General features: G+C 37.2%; 1 protein-coding gene across 14 annotated transcripts in view; it reads right to left on the minus strand.

Moving 5' to 3' along the window:
• Positions 1–23,522, minus strand: part of PLAGL1 (PLAG1 like zinc finger 1) — a 56,353-nt gene that overhangs the window by 27,982 nt on the left and 4,849 nt on the right. For all 14 annotated transcript variants that reach the window (XM_070376803.1, XM_070376804.1, XM_070376797.1 and 11 more), the window contains exons 2-4: positions 23,177–23,246; positions 16,153–16,197; positions 2,265–2,338 (exon numbers count right to left, since the gene is read on the minus strand). The gene's annotated coding sequence lies outside the window, so the exon portion shown is untranslated. The remainder of the gene's footprint in view (positions 1–2,264; positions 2,339–16,152; positions 16,198–23,176; positions 23,247–23,522) is intronic.

Below are 23,522 nucleotides of genomic sequence, written 5' to 3' on the forward strand. Positions count from 1 at the left end.
GGAAAAAATTACCTTGGTAATGCCACATAATGGATCAATTAAGTTATTCCCCAAATAAAGTACACTTTGTTATAGTATAAACACACATAACTGCTAGCTCTATTTTAAACACACTGATAGAGAAATGTGCTTTATTTATTCGTTTTAACAATAATATTTAATACTCTCCTATATTATGCCCCTGACCTCAGCTCCCCTCAGGCCTTGACTACTTTCTTTTTGGGGAGTCAAGAAAGTGAAAAAAATAAAAAATAAAAAGTTAATACTATTTCTTAGACAGCAACTTTCCTTACCTAAACGTGGTGTATGACGATGAGTTTTCCTCTCCCTTATTCTTTTACTAAAAGCATACTCTACCTAATACAGGTTGTGGTTCCTACAGTTAGTTAAAAAACATGAACCAAATGATAGTATTTCTAGACAGTCTAGGAACGATGGATTGGTGGGTGCAGAAAAGACTGGCTATGGAATCAGATGGCTCTGGGTCCAAACTCTGGCTCTGCTACTTGCCAGGTATGTAACCTCAGGCAAGTTCCCTAACTTCTCTTTATGCTGACATCTCTCTACCTGGCAGAGCTGTTACGAGATGATGCGTTACAGATGCACACACAGAGACACAGTGACTGGGGCAGAGTCTGAAGTTTATGTACAAAGTAGATGTGCCCTGTTAATAAGCATCACGAGTGCTTTTACACACTGGATATGCTCACAATTAGGAAATATTAATAATCTGTGTCAGGATACAATACGTCTTAACAGCAAGAATGTAAGGTTTTGATTCAGTTCAATAATCTTTCTTTGATTTGGACCACCATGACACAATTCTTTTCTAACATGTTCTTGTAAAAGAAATTTCTAATTATTTCTCTCCTGCTTCAAAGTTTTGTATGTCATGTAGTCTAAAGACTTCTAAATTCTTAAGCAGCATATTATTATTAGCTGGGCTTTTAACGGCAATGTCACGTTTAACTGGAGAAAACAATTACAACTGGACCTAGCATGAACTGGTCTTACACATATCATGAAGCTACACAAATGACATATAGAAGCGATTCTGGCAACTTTAGATTTTGCTAGAATTTTTTTTTTGAATGTGTGGGTGGGGAAGTGGACTAATTTCAATTAGAACCATTTGGAGAACAGGAACTTTAACACACATATCTAATATTCTCTTGACTTTGGCCTTTCACTTGGAGCAGCTGTGGGCAGCCTTTCTAGAAGTCAGTCCCAAGAGTAAAATGAAATTGGAAGTGGTTTATCTAGTTTAAGAGAAAAAAAAAAAAAACCTTAAGTATAAAATGGGATATAAGGAAACTTACAAAGAAGATTGGAATTAAAAAAAATATGGCATATTTACAGTCAAGGACACTTTGCAAAAAAATCTGTGGAGAGAGGCCAACAGTTACGGTTAAGCAATACTGTTAGCAGCAGAGCTGCAAACAGGAGGAGGGCTCCTTAAGGGTGAAGAAGGCAACGGGCTTAAACAGAGAACTAATACATTTTACAGGAGAAAAACAACCAGAATGTTGGATATGAAATTTAAGGCTCGAACTAGGTGTCATTATTTTGAAATGGGTGTTTAAAACAAACCATAATCTCCACATGTATGGTGGAGAAAAATAAAAACTTCCGATAAATATCACAGATCCCGTCAACCATGAGTTCCCACAAATTTAGGTTACCGCCACTGGATTTAGCAGCATACTTATTTCATAATTTTAGGAAATTTGGACAGAATATATGCAAACTGAAAAATCACCTCATGTTACGACGCTGGAGCATGATTTAGAAACTGAGTTGAAACGTATGCAACATTCTAAATATGATTCTAAATGGAAGATAATCCTCCCCCAAGTTCCCCTAGTATTAATCTGTTTTTATCTGAAAACATCTTTTTAAATGTCAGGGAGGGAGGTCACAAGTTTCTAATAAAGAAGTCATGATCAATAAAAGTCAGCTGTATAAAGCCCCTTATTTCTAAAGTTACATGAATAAACATTAATGACAGTTCTTAGCATGTTCTCTTGATTTTTCTAAAGAGTGAAAAACAGGCTTTTGTATTCCCCAACCCTCTTTTTTCCTTCAAGGCCTACAGTTCCTCCAATGAGAAATCTCAGACAGCGAGTGTTTTCTGGGACATCAGCCCCTCTACTGCGGAAGGCTGTGGCGTGTGCTCTAAAGTAGGAGAATAAGAACACAGACTCACGCTGGCCATGGCACGCAGCCTGAGCAGAAGTCAGACAGTGTCGTGGGGATACACTTACCTTTCTAAGCTTGGGGTCCAGAGGAGTTTCAGATGTGACCTGAAATAGAGGCCACACCAGATGTGAGAGCAATCCTAGAAGAGGAGGAAAAAAAAAAATCAAAAGGTTAAACAAAGAAAAGCATTGAGGGAAGTCACACTGAATACTGTGGAAGGAGACATTCACACTCAGGACGCAAGTTCAGGAACGCCAGGATCAAACACTGTCTGTCTGTATACCATCATGTCATATTCCAACCTTCCAGAGACACATCTCTGAGCTCTTACAGAATTTTTAGTTTGAGAGACGCAACACGGTGACGTGAGGAGCCACAGCCATGGTGCCAGAAGGCCCACGGTTCAGACCCAGGTGTCACCTGGAGCCACTAGAAACCTCTCACCACCTGTGGAACAGCTCTCTGCCTCGGCTTCTCACCTTAATATGGAGATAATCACCATACCTACAGCCCAGGGGCCTTCTGAGGATTAAAGGAGTCAGAGTGAAGTGCTGAACACTGCACCCAGGAAGCAAGCTGTACTGGTATATTTGCAGTTCTTTTCCAGAGACCTTAACTCAAGTGAGAATGTCTCAGAGCTTCAGGAAGCAATCAGATGATATTCAGAACCTTTTCTAAAAGGGTCAACTAAGAACACTATCCTCTAGGGAAAGGGAGTGTGGACCCACCGGAGCAGGGCGTGAAGGGGCAAGAGGGGAAGACAAAGTCAAAGAGCCAGGAAAGACCATTAAAAGGCAAAAAACAAACAGCCAAACAAAAAAACAAAACAAAACAAAAACCTAAGACCAAAAGGAACCTTTGCTGAACTCCATTTTTTTTTTTTTCTTCAAAGACAAGGTTACTACTCAGAGGAGAGGCCTGAAGGACAGAACTTGCTGACAATAAGTGTACCTGTCTTTCTTGTCATTCAACCTAACCCACAAGGAGGATGTCTCCTTTCAATGACTAGGTAAGCCCCTAATAGGTCTGCTTTGTTTGTTAGATGGATGAAAACCATCTGAGAGGGAGGATCTGGTATCTTTCTGCTAGGAAGTTTGCTGATGGAGGTAGACACACACAAAAACATGAAGATCCCCAAACTTATTTTGAGGGCTTGACTCTTACTAAATTACCTGACATTCTTCTTCCTGTATATGACAACAGACTTCAGGCCTAAGAAAAGGGCTCTTTTTATAAAGGATCATGCAGTTGACATTAACTGGTTCTATAAACACAGCAAGAACACAACTTTTAACTGCAGTCACCCCCTGGGGCATGCATGTCATTCTATCAGTGGGGACAAGATATGCCTCATCGCTTTTAAGCTGAAATTTCCAACGCAAGAGTGTTGTTTGACTCCCCACTTCTCCTTCCACCCTTCATCCCCCACCTAACTCAGGTATGATGTCACATGAAATTACTTCCAGAAACTGGGAGGACAGAACAGCCAAGTTATAAAACCTAAGTACGAGGCTTACGGCTTTCTTATCTACAAGTTAATACTTCTGGGGGCGAGAGTCTATCAATGATCAAGGCCACGGTAATTTTCCTGTTTCGTAAGAAATCTAAAATCTCAGCAGAAACACAATCTGCTGACTCGATCACATTCGTACAGCCCACGCAAGTGCCTATCCCTACACAGGACGCTCCCACGACTCACCAATATGTAAAACTGTTTTTTAAACCTCATTCCTACTTTTAATCAAGGCAGAAAATCAAATAGATGTCTTTGGACATAATCTTGGAGTAAAAATAAAACAAAAAAACATGGAGAATAAAATATGAGCCAGATCCTATACTTGTGTGCTTACTTCACCCCCCCGCCAACATTTTCTAAAGTTTTCCATTATGATTTTAAGATGTCATTTTTTTCCCAAAGAATATTGACAACTATTTCCCACTTACAGCTCTGGTTTAAAAAGCAGTTGGGTTTAACTTGAGAATAATTCAGAACTGGGCTTGTCTTAGGCTCCTGTGAACTCATGGGAGTTAGTCCTCTAGGATCAAAATTTCCTTTACATTTTTCACCGAGAGTCAAGGGGTTCATAAAATACAGTAGTAGTAAAGCTAGTTACAGAAACTGTCAAAGGTTTTGTTTTGCATTATTTAACATTCCACCATAGAATTAAATCATGTAGAATGGAAGTCTGTCCATCTCAATCACTAAATCTGGTCAGGTGAAAGTCTACAAAACTCTAAAATTCTTTTCATCTTCTTACTGAAAATATCTAAACACTATGCTGAGACATAATTTTTAAAAAGAATATTACAGGAGAGAGCTTGGATTTGAAAAGGACAACACCGTACACTTTCTATGCCTCCTGTTCGCAGGCTGAGGGACTGCCCAAACAACTTGCCACGTTGAAAAACTGTTTAATAATTCTCCATAAAGGAAAGATTTTAAAAAGCTATAGTACCAATCAGGTAACAAGAGATCAATCAGGTTTTCCCAAAATGTAGTCTTTGCCGTTGAAGCCTGCATAAGTAATTACATTCAAAGTAATGTACCGGGAGCTATCAATCCCCATTCATTCAGCGCGCATTCACTGAGCTAAGAGCTTTGCTGCGCTTGGAGATATAAAAACGAATACGACACAGCTGCTTTACTTCCAGCTAGAAGAATACACCTAAACAAAGAGCTACAGGGCAATGTGTTAAGTGCTATAATAGAGGTGTGTGCAGAGGGCTGAGGGCCAAAGGAAGAAGCTATAAATTCTTCCTGGGAAATCAAGCCAGAGAGGAGAGATATAAAAGAAGGTCTGGTGATGTTTCCTTGCGATAAATTCGACTTTTTCTTTACTGTGTTGTCAAAAGTAAGGCAGTAATTTTAGGATTTATGAACTGTTCTCATAGCAAATGCTAAATTGGTCTAGAGTTTTATTTATGTTTGACACAGACTTCCGGTTACAATATCCTAAGAATATACATTTTTAAAAATAACTATGACTTGTTGTATTCCCACTCAACACACACAATCCAGAACAGCATGAATAGTTTGAATAGTTCCCATGAATGGAACTTAGATACAAAGTTCAAAGATGTTTCAAAATGTAAGTGAATAAAAGTCACATTCTAGAAACTTGGTAATATCATATTAACAATGCTTATTTTCAGTATCAATTTTTTTCTCTTCTTCTGAAAGCAAAAATAAAAGAACCACCTGATTATATATCATGGCTAACATCTGCCTTTCTCTACTTCTGTGTTTAAAAAAACAAGGAGGGTGTTGAATCAACTTCTACTTAACATCATTTATTATGCATATCATATTCCTACTTATAACACAGTTGTGACAGAACCTCCATTGTTCATTACACACTAGCCCCAAACTCGAGTAATTCTAATGTAAGCATGAGAAACCACCGTCTCCTTTGGGGTGAATTTCCAAATTCCTCTGTGTTAAATTGAGGTCTAATTTTCCCTATGCCTGGTTTTCACATGAAGGTCCATTCCACCCCATGTGCTCCTTTTCAGCTGTCAATAAACAGAGGCAGTGAATTCCCCCACGGCTTCACAAAGCTAGTTAGGCAGAGCCATTCATTCCTTCAGGAAAACAGGGCATTGATTTCAGCGAGTTCCCAGGGAGCAGCTGCAACAAAGAGATCAAAGGCCCACCTCTCTTTCCCTCCATTGCTTTCATTAGGCCAGGCCCAGACAAACAGCGACAGGTTTCCTCGAGACAAGGAGAGGGCCCGGCAGACCACCTCATGGTTCAATTCAAATTCATCCGTTTCCTACATTCCAGTGACAGTCCAGAATGCTAACCATGACAAACCAGCACAATCAAGCGGCATAATATACTGCTCGCTAGTTCATCCAAGGTCAGAGGGAGAAAACAAGCAGGGAGGGAAGTCCTCTGCCTCTAGGACCCGCTGAGCCGCCATGGCCCCCCGACATTCCATAAATAAACTGCACCCGCTCACTCTCCCTTTCTTTCTCCACCCTGCGATCCTACAAGCAATGGTCTCACTTAATCTGCAATTTCTTTCGTGTCACTGTACCTAATCTACTGGGACACTATTCTAAGTGTAATGGGGCTGCTGATGACAGGAGGGCGGCCACACGCACGGCCCTTCTTCATTCGCACCCAGGAAACTGCTCCCATACGATGAACTGAGAGCTGTAATTCCTGGGGCTTCCCTCAGGCCTTCATCTCCAGCCGAGGCCACACGACCTAAAGAGAGACTCAGCGTGCACAAACTCTTGTCTGCAAAACACACACCCAGACAGAGATAGAACAGTTAGCTTTTTGATGGGAGCTAGGTAATCACGGAAACTAGTAATCCAAGCTCTTAAGTGACGGTCTGTGTGTGAATGAGGTGTGTGTGTGTTTGTGGGGAGTGACGAAGGTTAGTGAGGGGGAGAGGAGAGCCAGAGGGAGGAACTAGGAAAGAAACTGGATTATCCTGACTGGTTCCCTACACTGAACACACAGAATTAAAAGACTTCCATAGTCCCCACTGAATCCTGAACGGCTGCCTTGACTGGCTACCACATTCATGAAAGCCTAGAATAAAATGTGTTCCTTTTATTGTGGTCTGTTCCATTTCTGCCGCTAACCCTGAGTAAACAAGGGAATACATGGGTTAAGTTTCAAAATTCCTAAACTAAAAAGAAAATAAACAAGATTGGAATGAAAGGTATGGAGAACTCATTCCTTGACACAGAATACGACCTTCCCACGTGTCCATCTTAGGAGCTTCGGGGAGGAAGCGGGGGAGGGGGGTCCCTTCACTGATTATTCATTTGACTGCCAAAGAGGCCATTTTGTGTAGGGTACTAAACAGCCCTCAAAGTAAAGACTTTTGACTTTTCTCAAATTGGGACAGATATAAACTTAAGAGAACACAGAACTCCCAACTGTGCATGAAAGGTGGCGGAATTCTTGGAAACTCAAAGCTGACTCTGGCACTAACTCACTTTGGCCTCTCTGCCTCCCTTCTCTTCCAAAATGGAGACAGAAACATCTGTGAAGAATTTCTTTACAAAGTATTGTGAAATAACCGTTCCTCAAAAACGATGTACCTCATCGAAGAAAGCTGGTCTTGTGAGTTATTCTGTAATCTATAGAATGCAATCTATAACAGATCTCATTTTATAACAGATCACTCTAACTCAATAGAGCTGCTCTGGAAACTCCTGTGTCTCTATAAATCAAATCACTTTCTAAAAGCACTCAGAAAAGTTGCTACTTGAAGGCTACAGCAAATGACGAAATACACTCATCAATTTATTTACATACATTTCAAAAGCATTTACAAAGCACTTAGAAACATCAATTTGCTCTTCACTATAACCAACTGAGATAGATGGTTTTATGAATTTCTATTTTTGTACGAGGAAAACAGCCTCAAGAGAGGTAATAAATTGATTTGCCAAAGTCACAGAACAAATAAGTAGATGAGTCACAACTTTAAATACTTTTTCTAAATCCCATGCTATTTCCATTGCACCTAGCTACCACCTCTGCATATAATTATTCACTGACATTCTTCGTAATTTTATTAAGTAAGTCCTCAGAATCTATCTGCAAGCTCAATGCATTGTGCTGGTCATTCAAGGGGCAGCGTTTAAGAGTATGGGCTCTGCTGTCAGATTCATGTTTAAGTTTTAGTGTCAACTTTTAGTAGTTTTGTAAATTAAGCAATTAATAGTATTTCCAGAAGCTCAATTTTCCCATCTGTAAAAGAGGAATAGTACCTTCTTTCATGAGCTTCCCTGGTGGCTCAGTGGTAAAGAACCTGCCTGCAAGGCACAAGACGTAAGAAATGCAGGTTTGATCCCTGGGTTGGGAAGATTCCGGGAGAAGGAAATGGCAACCCACTCCAGAATTCTTGCCTGGAGGATCCCATGGACAGGGAGCCTGGTGGGCTACAGTTCATAGAGTCACAAAGAGTTGGACGGGACTAAAGTGACTTAGCACACACGCATACACCTTCTTTCACAGGGTTTGCAAAGGATCAAACTGCCAGTAGGACATAAATTAAGCTATTTATTGACTAACCAATATTTTGAAATGTCTACTTTAAGAAGACCTTTCTATAGGTAAATAACCTATAGAAAGCACCTAGAGCAGTGTGAGCATGTAAGAAATGCTCAGTAATGGTAGCTGTTATCATTGATGCTGAAAATCAAACCAATATAAAACTTGTTAAAAGGGGAAAAAAATACTTACAATAAAAGACACAAAATTTAACTTTCAGCATCCAGATTACATGATTCCCTCCAGCACTAAAAATTTAGCCCTCAAGTCTATGTTTTTATGAGGCCAAGTAATTTTAAAACCAAGATCAAACTGTCATAAAAGATAAGCTCTGATTCAAAATAGATTAACTGAGTTGTCTTGAAAAAATAATAACTGAGACAAGTGCCTGGTTACTATAAAGCAACAATGTGGTTTTTCTGTAAAATTTTATAAAAAAATGCAAGTTTTACTTCTTGCCATTTAACCATTTTAAGTAGAAATGTACTGGTGATAGGCAGGAATTCAGACTATTGCCACACAAAATGAAAAATACCTAATAGGAATACTTGCTTTATGTAGCTAGTGCTTTAGCTAGCTCACACTAATCATTAGGAGAAAATGGGTTGACTTCCGAGCATGGAAAAAGACTGCCAGAGGTAAACGGCAAATCTTACTTTTTCCTCTTTGTCTCATTTTTCGTAACCCTTAGTTGATAGATGGTGGTATGTGGATGCTACAGTGCAGAGTACACAAAATACTATGGGAAGACAGAGACAGGCCAGTAAGTCCTACAGAGCCAGAAGAGGCTTTGGAAAGAAGACAGATTTATCCAACTTTTACCAAGTATGTAAGCATGTCTAGAATATTCCTGATTGTCCTTGAGCTTCATGGGATTTTCTCTGAATTCTAAATATGTCATTTAGTGATTCAACTGTCCTTCACTGCTTTTGCTGATGTGCAAACTTAGATGGACCCCCCTCCTCAATTTTTTAAAATATTTATTTATTTGGCTGCCCAGAGTCTTAGCTGTGCCATGCAGTATCTTTTAGTTGAGGCATGCAAACTCTTAGTTGAGGCATGTGGGATCTAGTTCCCTGACCAGTGATCGAACCCAGGCTTCCTGCACTGGGAGTATGGAGTCTTAGCCACTGGACCACCAGGGAAGTCACTTTTTTGTTGTTGTCTTTTAATCCAAGGCTTTGATATTTTAAAAGGCAGGGAATTGAGGCTACTATTGTTTGACTAAACATCACTTAACGCTCCTTCTAATTCTAGAGTTCTGTGATTTTAAAAATTAGTGCTCATTGCATTACCTACTATATAACACATCAGTTTAAATCAGTTAATCTATAGCCTACTAACACTGAGAAATGTTTTTCCTTCATTATCATTTATCTCAAAAATTAATAGTTGGGAAGAACTCATAAGAATGTTTATGGAAGTATGTCTCACAAAGAAACTGAGTCCATAGCTGTGCAAGTTTGATAGCTATTTCTTTCCTATGATGGGCTAAGAATTGCCTTTTTATAACCACCTTTAACGGTCTTTTCCAACCATATGAAACAAACATATTTTTAAACAAAAGACATTCAGATATTTGAAGACAATTTTAACAATCCTTTACCTTGAGTTGTTAATTTGATACTGTTCTTCTCTAGTATAAGTACCTAGTGCTATAAGTTTGCCTCTAAGCACTGCTATAGTTGCATCCTATTTGGAAACACATTTCATTTCTATTTGGTTGAAAATACTTCCCAATTACTCTTTTCATTTTTGTCACGTGGGTTATTTGGTAAAATTCACCAGTGTGCCCATCTGGGCTGGGTGTTTTCTTTTTGGAAAGTTTTTTTGGTGGTGATGATATTGTTTGCTTTGAATGTATACTATCAATTTGATGTCTTTAATAGATATAGGGCTGTTCAGGTCATCTATTCCTCTCTGCATGAATTCTGGTAGTTAGTGTCTTCCTAGGAATTGGTCCATTTCATCTAAGTTCTGAAATTTATGGGCAGAAGCTGTTTGTAGTATTCTCTCATAAGCCCTGTAAAATCCATAAGGTCAGCAGTCATGGGCTCCTCCTTCCTTTTTGATACTGATAATTTATGTCTTTTTTCCTTGGTTAGCCTTGCTATAAGTTTATCATTTTATTAATCATGTTCAGAAACTTCATTTTGTTGATTTCTCTTTATCATTTTCCTAGTTTTTTTTTTTACCTCTCTAATTTTTATTATTTACTTTCTTCTGCATGCTTGAAGTTTAATTTGCTCTTCTCTAGTTTCACAAGGTAGAAACTTCAGTTATTGATTTTAGGTTTTTTCCCAACATAAACATTTAATGCTATACATTTCCTTCTAGGCATTATTTTAGCTGCATCCCACACATTCCTGGTGGCTCAGTCAAAAAAGAATCTACCTCCAATGCAGGTGACCCCAGTTCAATCCCTGGGTTAGGAAGATCCCCTGGAGAAGGGAAGAGCTACCCACTCCAGGATTCTTGCCTAGAGAATTCCAAGGACAGAGGAGCCTGGTGGGCTACAGTCCATGGGGTCACAAAGAGTCAGACATGACTGAGTGACTAACACTTTCACACATTTTTATAGACTATATTTTTACTTTTTGTTTAAAAAAGTATTTTTAAATTTTTTAAATTTTTTGTGAGACTTCTTTGATGCATGCATTATTTGAAGTGTGTTATTTTCCAAATATTTGAGAATTTTCACACTATCTTCTTGTTATAATTTCTATTTTAATTCCACTGTTGTCTGAGAATGTATTTTGTATGTCTGTCATTCTTTTAAATATAAGGTGTTCCATATGGCCTAGAATGTCCCCCGGGGTTATTCAGAAGTGTGTTATTCAGTTACAATATATTTTTCCAAATATATTTGTTATAATTTAATTCCATTATGATCAAGAACATCCTTTGTATGATTTCAACCCTTTTAAATTAACTGACTTGTTTTCTTACCCAGAATATGGTCTATCTTAATAACTGATCTGGGTGTGCTTGAAAAGAACATCTATTCTGCTTTTGTTGGGTTCTATAGTGTTACATATACATACATATATATATATAGTGTTGTGTGTGTGTGTGTGTTAGTCGCTCAGTCATGTCTGACTCTTGGCGAACCCACGGACCACAGCCCACCAGGCTTCTCCATGGAATTTTCCAGGCAAGAATACTGAAGTGGGTTGCCATTCCTTCTCCATATAGTATATATATATAGTATTTATATAAGTATCAATTAGGTCAAGCTTGTTGATACTGCTATTTAAGCCTTACAGATCTTTATTGGTTTGTTTTCTACTTGGGATATATATCTTACAAACCCCAACTCCATTGTTATTATTTTTACTTAAATAATTATCTCTTTTAAAAGATTTAAATTAAAAAGAACTTATACCTTTTCACACGTGGTTACCATTTCTGGTGCTCTTTATTTCCACTTGGTATTATTTTCCTCTTCCTGAGGACTTTTAACATTTCTTGTAGTGTAGGTCTAATAGTTATTAATTCTTTAAGCTTTTGAATGTCTGAAAATGTTTATTTCAATATCTTTTTTGAAAAATATTTTCACTAATTAATAGATTTTTCTAAGTTAACAGTTTTTTCTTTCACTAAAGACACTGTTCCACTATCTTCTGGTTTGCATTGCTTTTGATGAAAAGTCTGCTGTGATTCTCTGTTTCTCTAAATTTATAGTTTCTTTGTTCTCATTTTAAAATCTTTCTCTTTATTACTGGTTTTAAATTATCTGATTATATTGTGCCTTGGTATAATTTTCTTCATCTTTTTCTTCTTTGGATAACTGCTAGATATTTATTGAAGCATTGAGATTCATGGACTTATAGTTTTCATCAAATTTAGCAAACTTTCAGCCATTATTTTTAAAAAGATCTTTCTTCTGTTCCCTCTTTCCCTTGGATCCTCTAATTATACATATATCTGGCTGTGTAATGTTACCCTGCAGCCTACTGCTGGGCTTTTCCCTCCAGGCACTGTGTGTGTTTTATTTTATATAATTTTCTATTGCTGGGTCAAGTTCAGTGTCTAGTCTGCTGTTAATCCTGTCCATTATATTTTTCATTTCAGATGTTTGTTGTCTCTAGAAGATCAATTTGGGCCATTTTATAGCTTCTATGTCTCTCCTTAACAAATTAACGCTTCCTCTATTACCTTAAACATACAAAACTAGCTTTAATCATAGTTCTAATATCTTCATTTAGTGAATATGTTTATTAAAATCTTATTAAATAAAAATATGTTCATTAAATTTGTTTATTAATATGTTTATTAAATGTTTCATTTCTGAGTCCATTTTGTTGACTGAATTTTCTCCTAACCACTGAAATTTCCTGTTTTTTTGCATATCTGGTAAATTTTGATTGGGTGCTAGATACTGTGTACTTTATCTTGTTAGGTACTGGATTTATGTGTTTCTGGGTTGCCATTTCCTTCTCCAGGGGATCTTCCCACCCCAGGGATCGAACCCGGATCTCCTGCACTGCAGGCAGATTCTTTACCGACTGAGCTACAAGGGAAGACCCCTTAAATATTCTTGAGCTTTGTTCTGGGCTGCATTTGAGCAACTAGAAACAATTTGACCCTTCATTTATTTAATGTTTTGGCCATACCATGTAGTCTATGGGATCTAAACCTAACCAGGGATTAAACCCAACCAGGGATTAAACCCATGCCCTCTGCAATTGAAGCACCGAGTCTTAATCACTGGACCACCAGGGAAGTTCCATAATTTGACCCTTTAAACCAGGAGTCCGCAAACTATGGTCCATAAGTCAAATCTGGCTCACAGTCTATTTATGTAAATAAAGTTTTATTTTAGAATACAACCACCCCCATTCATTTACATATTGCCTATGGTTGCTTCATTATTACAATGGCAGAGCTAAGTAGTTGCAATAGAGGTCATATATGCCGGCAAATGGAAAAGGAAATGGCAACCCACCCCAGTGTTCTTGCCTGGAGAATCCCAGGGACGGGGGAGCCTGGTGGGCTGCCGTCCGTGGGGTCACACAGAGTCGGACACGACTGCAGTGACTTAGCATGCCTGCAAAACCCAAAGTATTTTCATTTGGCCCTTTACTAAAAAAGTTTTATGATTCCTCTTTAATGGCTTACTTTTAAGATTTTTCAGGTAGGATCAGAACAGCCTTTTGTCTAGGACTAGTTCTGCCTCACCACTGAGGCAGTACTTGGGAAGTCTTTTCCCAAGATGTGGGGAGTTCTCTCCTAAGCATGCACTAATCAGTACTTAGCTCAAAACTCCAGTGGAACCCGCTAGAGATCTCCAGAAGTCTCTCTTTGTGCAACTCTCTTCTCTCTCATCCTCTGTCCTGCAAATTCTAGCTACCTCAATCCCCTGAATTCCCAGTTCTAGCCCAGCTCTATCATCTCAATTCAGGGTGACTACTGAGCTGTGCTTGGGTTCTCCTCTCACACTGTGTCCTTGGGTACATTTGTTTCCTTTATCTCATGGCTAGCTGTCTCATGCCATTTGTCATCCAAAGTCTGAAAATCTTTGTTTCACACATTTTATGGAGTTTTGTTTGCTTTGATAAGGCAGGACAGTAAATTCAGTTCCTGTTACTACCTCATGGCTGGTGAAAAGTACCCTCAGTAATAAGTGTCAACTCCTTACATTTGCATTAGTGCTTTATATTTACAAATAAGTACTAACAAATCTAAATTATCTCATTTCATCCTCTTTACACTGCTAAAATGTAGATATTACAAAAAATGCAAAAAATTGTCTGGGGTCATTTACAGAGCAGTCCATGTCTCCTAGTTATTTTCTCTTCCATATAATAATTTTTCAAAATTTACTATATGTAATGATGTAAATAATAAAAGACTGTCTTCTGTACAAAGTATACTATAAAATAATTTATTATGAGCATCTCACACATATAATACCAAGCAAAATTGGATTAAAGAATTAAGTTACTGAATGCTGCTAATGGCTAGGTCTATCACCTCATTTAATCCTCATAAGCCTCATAGTTGTTATTACTGCAATTTTACAAAAGACAAACTGTGACTAAGAAAGCTTCATTAGGTCGCTTATAGCGTACTCATTGGAATCACAGCCAGAATTCAAGCCAGGCTATGCCTGGTTGGAAAACTTGTGCTATCCACCATGCTGTCTGCTAATTTACAGCTCTTAAAAAGGGCACTTACAGAACTAAATTCTGATAGAACACTAAATCTTCAGCAACAACATGACATTAGGAATCATTTACTAAAATTATCAAGACCTATGCATTTTTACCAAAGAATTTCTAATCAAATAAGCACTGAAAAGAAAGTGAAGCATATTCTCAGAACAAATTTCATACCTAGTTTTTCTCCTAGTCATCCTTAGAAATATACAGATGATTGACATTTTCATTACTTTTTTTTACTTACCTATCTTTGTGGTCAGGAGGCAACAAGAGAAGGTTGTATTGGGCAAAGTCAGTAACTACTACACAATCCCATCCCACTTTCCCATCTTTGTAAACAGAACACACAAAAACGCCCACCCTCATGGAATTCATCTTCAAGTGAAAGGGAGATCGACAAGTAAAATACATACAAGAAAGTGGTTAAGAAAAGTACTGTAGGGAGGGGAAGTACTAGGGGTATAAGGCAGGGAGAAACAGGGGTAATTTGAAATAAGCTAGTCAGAGAAGGCCTCGATGAGATGACGACAGTTTTGTGAAGATGTGAAGATAAGAAAGCAAGTCATGTGGCTATTTGTGGGAACAGTGCCTGCAAAACCCTAATGAAGGAACAAGAATATTGGTGTGGCTGAAGCAGTGAGTGAGGACAAGCAGTGATAGGCTGGGTTAGATCAGAGGTAATGGGGGCCCATATCATGTAAACGTTGATGAGCCTCTGTGAAGAGAGGCACTGGAGTCACTGGAGCAGAAAAGTAACATGATCAGACTTAGGAGTTTTAAATAATTTATCTGGCTGTCATCTGAAGAATGGATTATAGGGGGAAAGCATAAAAGCAGGGAAGCCAGTTAGGAGGCTATTTTAATAAAAAGATGAAGGCTTGAACCAGTATGGTAGTGAAAGATGTGGCAAGAAGCAGTCATCTTCTGGATATATTTTAGGTAGAGTTGACAGTATTTCCTGATACAGGGGATGACCAAAAGATGTGATGTGGTGTCACAAAGACTATGTGAGCAACTGGAGAAATGTAGTTGCCATATACCGAGACAAGGAAAACTAATGAGGAAAGTGGCTGAAGTAGACAGTACTGGCCATTTAATACTGTAAATGTTTTCAGTGATAGAAGGAATAATTCATTTCCCAGGTTAAAAATATTTATTAAAATCTATTTCAAATGTTTAGATTTCGCTGAATTAAAAAAAAAAAAAAACCTACCATGAAACAGGAGATCTTCCTGTTTTTCTTCCATATGCTACAAAGAAAAAGTTATCGAACAGAAATATAGCTACTCCAAATGATAAAATGAGAATAAAGCTAAATTATCCCAATCTGCAATTCTCCATTCATTTCTTCTATTTGACAGATTTTCACAGATAAATGAAATAGAATTTGTTATACCTCATTAGTCAAACCATTCACATTAGTGGCTTTCTCCTAGGGTGCTGTGCCCCTCTTACCATCTGCCACAACAATGTGAAGACTGTGATGCCCAACAGGATGGATGGATGTACAACTTCAGATCCACGGATGGCACTTTGCTCCTGCTAATCATAACCCTGATAGGAAGTCACCCCAAAGAAACAGATGGCCTTAGCCCAAGATGTGTAATTCAAACTTTCTCAAAACAATTATCACCTAACAGTATCAGAAAAAGTGAAACCGTCCTTAAAATAAGAACCAATAAAAAAAAGTTTTGCTCTAAAAGTTCTCTATTAGAAAATATAAAAGATTGGAGGTGAAGGACAGAAAAAATTAAAATACCAACTTACAAAAGCCAATGATGACTATGTTCCCTCAAGTAGGCAGGGAAGAACCTAAAAACAAAAATAAAAATTATTAGTTCTATATAGTAGTTGTGTGCACATTTTAAATTGTACCTTTACTGAGATAACTGCAAATTCCACATGAAGTTTTAAGATAGATCTTAAGTGTCCTTTACTCAGTTTCTCCAGGGGTAACATTTCACAAAACTAAAGTACGATATCACAATCAATACACGTGTGTGTGTGTGTGTATGTATTATACAATATACTGGTCTCTTGAGATTTCCCCTGTTTCATTTCACCTATTGGTAGTGTATTTAGTTCTATAGAATTTTATCACCTGTGAACTCACTGATCCCCTCTACAGCCAAGACACTGAACAGTTCATCAACACAAGTTTCTCTCAGGTTATCCTTTCATAAGCACACCTATCTTTTTTCCTACAACCTCCCTCTGTCCCTAACACTAAAATAACATTCATTTCACAATAACAATCATTTCACTTATTATGTGTGGTCTACTATGTAGTTATATGTCAAATCATAAAGAAAGAATTCTGTCCTTCTGCATTAAAGAATAAGTTTCAGTTTAAGAAAGAAATTCTCTGGAGAGATGTTTTTTCCTCGTTACCTTAACATACACTACTCATTTCAAAAATCAAAAGGTAAAAGGTAAGCTAAAGTAGGGTCTGCACTCAAAGATTCCACAATTTCAATATTTAAAGTTATCTTTTTTTAGAGCAGTTTAAGGTTCATGGTAAAAATGATGCAAAGGTGTTTTTAATTTCAAATTCTATTTGTCTATTTCTAGTATACAGAAAAGCAACTGGCTTTTGTATAATAAATTTGTATCCTACAACGTTACTGTAATTATTTATTGGTTTTGGTAGTAGGGTAATGCTAGCCTCACAGAATGAGTTTAAAAGTATTCCCTCTGCTTCTATCTTTTGAAAGTAATTATAGAGAATTGGCATAATTTCTTCCTTAAATGTTTGGAAGAATTCACCAGTAAAACCACCTGAGCCTTGTGCTTTCTGTTTTAGAAGGTAATTATTTGAATTATTTAATTGAGAAATCATCTTCAATTATTTATTTCTTCTTCTGTGTTTTGGCAGATTGTTTTCTTTAAAGAGTTGGTCCATTGCATCTAGGCTATCAAATCTGTGGGCACTGAGTAGTTCATTGTATTCCTTTATTATCCTTTTAATGTCCAAGGGATCTGAAGTGATGTCCCTTCATTTCCGATATTAGTAATCTGTATCCTCCCTCTTCTTAGTCTCATTAGAGACATCAATTTTACTGATCTCTCAAACAAAACCTATTTTGATGTCATTGATTTTTTTCTATTGACATCCTATTCTCAATTTCATTGATTTTTCTGCTTTAATTCTTATTCTTTTCTTCTGCTTACTTTAGATTTAGTTTGCTCTTCTTTGTCTAGTTTTTTAAGGTGGGAACACAGATTAATGGTTCTTCTTTCCTAACATATCCATTTCCTTCTAAGCACTGCTTTCTCTGCCATCAACACATTTTGATAAGTTTTATTTTCATTTAGTTTAAAATATTTTAAAATGCCCCTTGAGATTTTTTCCTTTGACCTATGTGTTATTTATATGTATGTTATTTAATTTCCATGTATTTTGAGATTTTCCAGATGTCTATTATTTCTATTGTAATTTCATTATGGTCTGAGAGCAGACATCATATGATTTCTATTCTTTTAACTTTGTTAAGATGTGTTTTATGGCCCCAAATGTGGTCTATTTTGATAAATGTTCCATGTGAGTTTGAGAAGAATGCCAGTATCCTTTTCAGGTAAGAATCCTATTCAAGGTTGCAGACTGATGACTTCTTGTATTCTCACATGGCAGAAAAAAAAATAAAAAGCTGGCTAGTTCTCTGGCCTCTTCTCATAAGGGCACTAATCCCACTCACCAAGGCTCAACCCCTCGTGATCTAAATACCTCCCAGAGCCCCATCTTCAAATATCCCCACATTGGGTGTAAGAAATTCAACATATAAATTTTGAGTGGATATAAACATTTGGTCCATTGTAATGACCTTTTATAGACATGAAGACAATTTAGTCATTTCTGAAAGACCTCACTCTCTACAAAATCTCACACCAAAACAACAAGAGCTAGGGAAGAAAGCTGGGTAGACTACTAGAATCCTATACAACTTGGTAATCAGAGAGCTAACCAAATAATTATGGATACCTTGACTTAACTTGGACAGCCACAGTAGGCAGTTCAGTGTAACTGGAGAGTGCTCAGGTAATATTAAAAATGCAGCAAAACAACACAGTGGAAAGGCTACTGCAGGAGAAGTGGGGTCTCACAGCTAGGGAGAGTGACATTACTCTAATTCTGTCAATTCAGACTCAGCTGAGTTCCATAGCCTCCACAACTCCAGAATGTTCCCACGTCTTATTATTTCCCACTTTTGCTACTACCTTCCAAATGAAATCTCATTTCCCACACTTGTAGATACAGCTGTCTCTGCTAACATCCCTACATCATGCTTCACGAGAGAGAAAAGGAAAAATTACTGGATACGGCATCTTATCTTCCCAATGCTAAATCTACAAATTACCCTTCCTAGCACAAAGACCAATCCCAGCTCTCCATCCAAAGCTTTCTCTCCATGATTATCCTCTCCCTTTCTACTAGAGGTGCTTTTCCCCAACATACAATCATGCTCTGGTATTTAATAAACAAAATTTTCACTGACCTTGCATTGCCTTCTAGGTTCCACTGGGTTTCCAAACTAACTTTCTCAAATCAACTTAAAGGAAAAGAATTGAAAACCAGTAATCCCCATTTCCTCACCTCCCATTCACTTTCCAACCCATTCCCTTGGCTCTTATCTCCAACACTCTATCAAAGGATCCTTATCAAGGTCAACAAAGCCAATTCTTATTATCCTCATTTAAAAAATCAGGACACTGAAGCTCAAGAGAGATTATTAAGTTGAGATAGTAAAGATACTTACCTTCCCCTGGAGATAAGCAAGAGCCCAGGGCTACCCCAAAGCACCCTTTACAGGATATTAGACTGAGGTCTTTAATGGCCAGGGACTCCCACCTCTTTCCTTCCTCATGTCACCTTCCCTGTATTAAATCTCTGATTTATTCCTTGAAATACCCCATTGCATTTCATCATTTTAATTGAGAAAAAGTCTTGGCTTAACCTATGGATATGTTCTCTGTAGGCCACTTAGTGTATATTATACTGGTCACAACAACCTGAAAACAGGTGGTTTTATCCCTTTTATACAAGAGAATTTTGGCTCAGAAAGAATAAAAACTTTTCCAATATCAGACAGTTTATTAGGCAGTAGAGCTAACATTTGACCTCATCACCCAGATTCTGCACCCCAAGCTGACTGCCCTTCATGATGGTTAGATCTCAGAGTTTCTTAGTTGCTCCTATTACATGGTAACAAGAAGTCACTCACAAAGAAGTACATACTACTTGGTTACCCCTAAAGTTCAAAAACAGACAAAACTAATCTACAGTGATGGAAATCAAAAGAGAGTTACTTCTAGGGGAGGTACTGGCTAGGAAGTGAGAGAATTTTCTCTTTCTGGATGGATGCAATATTGTCTGTCTTCATGCAGTGATTATACAGGTGATATATATTTTAAAAAATCATCAAGCTGTATATTTAAGACTGACACACTTTATACGTTTCCCCTACCCATGTATTTCATACCTCAGCAGAAAAAGTAGCATACTGTTAATGTAAGTGAAGCAATTTCACCATTGTGTTTTATAAAAAAAAAATACATCTGTTTAATAATTTTACTTAACTATTTATTTTTAGTACCAAGGTGGGATGACATAGAAGAAATAGCAATAATTTTTGAGTCAGACAAACCAGTTTTGCCACTTACTAACTATACTGTTGTCAGGCAAGTTTCTTAATCTCTTTGATACTGAGTTTCTTCACAATTTAAAACTGAGACAATAATACTTACTTTGCAAAATTGTAGCACAATTATAGTAGGTATTTAACAGTGGTAGCTATTTAGCAATAGCTCTTTGTATGTAAGTATCACAGCAGGTACAAGAACCCTATCTCCGAGAACCTGACCAACTGGAAGTGACACTGAGATATAAAGATTAATGATGAAAGGGAAGAATTTAACAAGGGCTATGGATTACAAATTACAGGGTTCCTATCTAGCTAGTAGGATTGTGAAGTGAGTGTTCTCTGAAGAGACCCTGAAATTTTTTGGAAAATTCACTTAAGGCTGAGGAAATTGCAGAAAGATAAAGCATAGCCTCATACACAGTGCAGTGACTTCAGATTTTAATGAGCAGTTAATATCAGCTGTGTCACTGGTCTAATTCTGAGGAGCAAGACTATAAGGCTAGAAAAGCAACCTGGAACTAAATAAAGGACCACTGTCAGGTTAAGAAGTCAAGAACCTGTTTTTTTCCTGAAGTCCTGGGATGTACTGAAAGAAAATCCCAAGGGAATGACCCCAGTGGTTATTACACATGATACGGAAGGAAACTCTCAATATGGAGGGAGGGTAAGTAACTGTTCAATATTAAACTATACAGCAAAGGAAGGGAAGAACTAGGAACTGAACTCAGGCAGTCTGGCTCCTGAGTCAGAATTCCAATAAAAATAGAAAGAATAAAAGAAATGGAAAACCACCACTACAATACTACAATAGTAACTGCTATAGGCAAGGTTAGTTAAATACTAAAACAGTGGACAACACTTTTAAAGAGAAACAGGGCATTTACACAATCTCAAAGTGAATCCCTCAATGTATTTATTAATTATTATGGTAGTTTTAATATATAATCACAAGTCATTTGATATTTTTTCCCTCTCCTTACCTTGAATGAATTGCTTGTAACAGAAAGAGTGTAAAAAGTGAAAAACAGAAATGTTACAAAGGAGAAGCCTGGGAGATGCTACTTAAACTATGTGATCAAGGTTAACGTGTTGATATGGATATTATGTGCCCTCAGATATGATGCAATAAGGATACAATATTTCTTTGGTGTGCTTCCTTTGAAGCCCATAACCTCAGTCTAATTGTGAGAAAACATCAGACAAACCCAAACTGATGAACCCTGTATAAAATACTTGACCAGTACTCTTCAAAAATGGCAAGGTGATGAAAAATAAGAAAAGACTCAAAACCTATCATGGGTTAGAGTAGATTAGGGAGACATGGCAACTAAATGTAATGTGGTATATGGATTATATCCTGGAACAGAATGATGGAAAAACTGGAGAAATATGAATAATGTCTACAGTTAATAGTATTGTGCCAACATTAATGCTTAATTTTGGTAAATGCATCATGGCTGTGTAATCTGTTAACATTAGAGGAAGCTAGGTGACGCATATACAGGAACACTCTATACTATTTTTGCAACTTTTCTGTAAATCTAAAATTATTTCATAACAAAAAGGGTTTTAAAATTTTGATACACCTTTGTGAAAACAAATTTCAGTAAACTAGAAATAAAAAATTTCTTACTTTGATAAAGAGTATCTACAAGACAATGTCCAGTAAACATCATCCTTAAAAGACAGATATTCTCCTCTAGGATTAGGAAAAAGCAAGGATGTCCATTTCTAAAATTTTGTTAAAGTCTGTTCCAAGCCAGTGCAATAAGGCAAGAAAAAAAAAAAAAAAAGGAACAGAGATTAGAAAAATTTAAACTTTTTTAACAGATGACATGATGGTACATTTAGAAAATTTGCAACAATCTACAAACTAGGACTTCCCTCGAGGTCCAGTGTTAAGACTCTGAGCTTTTGCTGCAGGCGGCATGGATTCTATCCCTGGTCGGGGCATTAAGATTCTGCATGCTGTGTGGCAGAGCCAAGAAATAAGGGGGATAAAAAGGATCTACAAACTACCAGAACTGAAAAGTGAATTTAGCAAGACCCAAAAGTGAGGACTAGAAGTACAAAGCTTCTACAGGAAACAATAAGTAAATGTCTTCAGGATCTTGATGGAGGGCAACGATGAAGGTAGAAGAAAATTCCGTGAACGGGATACAAAAAAGCACCTTCAACCCTTTCTACCCTCCCACCCCCCCCAAAATTGATATATTGGACTTCAAAAAAACAAATCTGCTTGTCCAAAGGCACTATTAAGGGAATAAGAGAGGTAGAAAATATATGCAAACATGTACCTGATTAAGGTCTCCTATTCAAAACACATAAGGAGTTAAAAAATCACTAACAAAAGATAACCTAATTAAAATAAATGGGCAAAAGACTTACATAGAGACTTCATAAAAGAAATTGGAATGGCCAAAAAAGAGATAAAAGGATGTTCAACATTATTATTATTCATGGAAATGCAACCAACTTACCCGAAGACCATCAATTCAGCTCCCTGGTACATATCCAAGGGATAAGAATATATATATTCACCAATGGCAGTTTCAAGAACATCTATGGCAATTTTATTTATAATGGTTGAAATCTGAAAACAACTCCTATGCTTATCAACAGGAAAAAAGGTAAATAAATTGTAGTATATGCAATATTATAGAAGAGGCATCACCAAACTTCCTTTGCAAAGGATCACATAAAACATAGTTTAGGCTTTGTGGGCCATACGGTCTCCGTTATAACTACCCAACTCTGCTCAATGGACATGGCTATGTTCAACAAAATCTTATATATGAAAATATATTATGGGTTGGAGCTAGCTCATAGTTTGTCACCGCTTGCAACTTTTACATGCAAACCATACACTTTATTCTTATGTCTTCATTGTTTGTAAATTACAGCTCAATTTGAAGAAGAAAAAAAATTTAGACAAAGTTCAGAATACAGGATCTGAAGAAATTACCTAGAATTCAATATGAACAAAAATGTATAATATATAAAAGCTATGTTAAAAGAGATGGACGACAGAATGACAAAGTCTAATAGAAGTCTAATCAGAGTTCTTAAAGGAAAGAATGGGAAAAAATGGAGGAAAAGCAATACTGAAAGACACAAAAGGTAAAACTTTGAAGAAGTGATGAAAAACAAACCTTAGAGACAGGAACACAATAAATCCAGGATCAGTGAAATGTCCACACGGAGACACGTTCTGTCACAAAGCTGTAGAGAACAAAAGAGATCTTAAAATCAGGCAAAACAAACAAATTACCAACAAATAACAGTTGTTTGAACTAACTGTAACACTGAAAGTAGAAGTCACTGGAATGTCACCTTCAAAGGGCTGAGAAAGATACCGCTGGCCGGGAAATATACGTCTAACAAAACTACCATTCAAAAATGCATGCAAAATAAAGCCATTTTCAGATACAGTTTGCCATCAACTGTCCCTTAATAAACAAGCTTCTAAAATATATGTTTTAAGAAGAAGAGACAGAT

Source organism: Bos mutus, chromosome 9 (assembly GCF_027580195.1).
Source record: "Bos mutus isolate GX-2022 chromosome 9, NWIPB_WYAK_1.1, whole genome shotgun sequence".
NCBI lineage: Eukaryota > Metazoa > Chordata > Mammalia > Artiodactyla > Bovidae > Bos > Bos mutus.